A 1,821-nucleotide genomic window follows, 5' to 3' on the forward strand; every position below is an offset into this window, starting at 1 on the left:
TTCCCTGGCAGTCCAGTGTTTAGGAGTCAGCAGTTTCACTGCAGTAGACCCAGGTTTAGTTCTTCGTTGGGGGAACTAAGATCTTGCAAGTCACACAGTGCAGCCAAAAAATAAAAAATTTAATCTTAAAACAATAATTTTAAAAGATGAATAAGTCTTGACTAAAAGAGTTCCATGTTCCATACATGAAATAATCCACATGAAGGTCTTTGGATATTGTTTAATGTTTAGATCCAATACAGAACTTTATGGACATGTCGACCCTGGCACATCCTCAAACAGCACTGCTCTCCATATCATACCACTATGAGTCCAGTCCTCTCCCTGCCACTTTCATCCCACATAATCAAGTATTAATAGAAGCAATGATCTCATTATTTGTGGACATACATTCCTGGGTCTGGACTGTTTCCTTACCAAACTTTCTCAAGAAATTATAAATTTTTGCCAAGGCAAAATATTCATTTTCGCAGTAAACTTTTTTTTTCAAGGATTTTATTGAAGGCAATTTTGACATCTTTATTCCTCAGGCTGTAGATTAGGGCATTCAGCATGGGCACAATAATGGTGTAAAACACAGAGGACACTTTCCCGTGATCCATGGAGCTGACTGATGATGGCTGCAGGTACATGAATGCTGCAGATCCATAGAAAATAGCAACAGCTGAGATGTGGGAACTGCATGTGCTGAAGGCTTTGGGCCTGCCCTCCTTGGAGTGGATTTGGAGGATGCTGGAGATGATGAAGATGTAGGAGCTGAGGATGGTCAGCATTGGGATGGAGATATTAAATGCACTGAAACACAAAACAACCACCTCATTGATGTAAGTACTGGAACAGGAGAGCTCCAGTAGAGGAAAAAGATCACAGAGGTAATGGTTGATCACATTAGCCTTGCAGAAAAGCACTCTTAGCATGCAGCCTGTGTGAGCTGTGGCACCAGTTAAGCCCATGATATAAACCCCGACTACCATGCAAGAACAGAGCTGATAAGACATGGTGACATTGTAAAGCAAGGGGTTACAGATGGCAACATAGCGATCATATGCCATTACAGCCAACATATGACATTCTGATATAACAAAAACAAGGAAGAAGAAGAGTTGAGTCACACATGCTGGGTAGGAGATAGCATTCCTCTCTGTCACAAAGCTCACCAGCATTTGGGGTAATTACAGTGGACTGACAGAGGTCAATGAAGGACAAGCTGCTGAGGAAATAGTACATGGGGGTGTGCAGGCGAGAACTGAGCCCAGTCAGTGTGATCATGACCAGGTTTCCCACCACCGTGACCACATAGATTCCTAGGAAGAGGAGGAAAAGGGGCAGCTGGAGTCCTGGATGCTCTGTTAGCCCAGCAAGGATGAACTCAGTCACTGAGGAGTTATTTCCTGCTGCCATTTTCCTCTGGGAATTTTATGGAAGAAACGAAGAATTGAAGTGGATATTTATTGTCTTATAACACAATGATGTGTAATATAAAAACCAAGACTTTTCAAGTAGATAGCTCCAGTTCTCTGTCTGTTCCTGATCTACATTAGTGGTCAAAGTGCATCTCAGTAACATATGATGTGTAAATAATGAATATAAGATAGAATGTTCCTTTGTTTGTTCTATACTATCAAAGCAAAGCACTCTCCCATTAGGTATCCATATTGTCCAGTCCCTAGACAGCCAAAGAAATTTTCTGTTAACTTTATTATAAGAACTTTCCATGATTTGCTTTTATTACTCTCAGCTCTTCTACAGAGAAAATATTATGCCTATTTTACATGTTGGATAACTAATATAGTGGTTGGATATTTTCCCACAGTTAGGCAT

General features: G+C 40.7%; 1 pseudogene across 1 annotated transcript; it reads right to left on the reverse strand.

The window, feature by feature from the left end:
- Positions 1–205: 205 nt before the first annotated feature.
- LOC147342345 (olfactory receptor 8G1-like) lies at positions 206–1,401 on the reverse strand (annotated as a pseudogene). The gene has a single exon (XR_015157979.1). The product of XR_015157979.1 is annotated as an olfactory receptor 8G1-like (transcript).
- Between the last annotated feature and the right edge of the window lie 420 nt (positions 1,402–1,821).

The sequence above is a fragment of the Bos grunniens genome, chromosome 29, assembly GCF_055505025.1.
Source record: "Bos grunniens cultivar Pamir isolate PY7600 chromosome 29, Bosgru_T2T1.0, whole genome shotgun sequence".
NCBI lineage: Eukaryota > Metazoa > Chordata > Mammalia > Artiodactyla > Bovidae > Bos > Bos grunniens.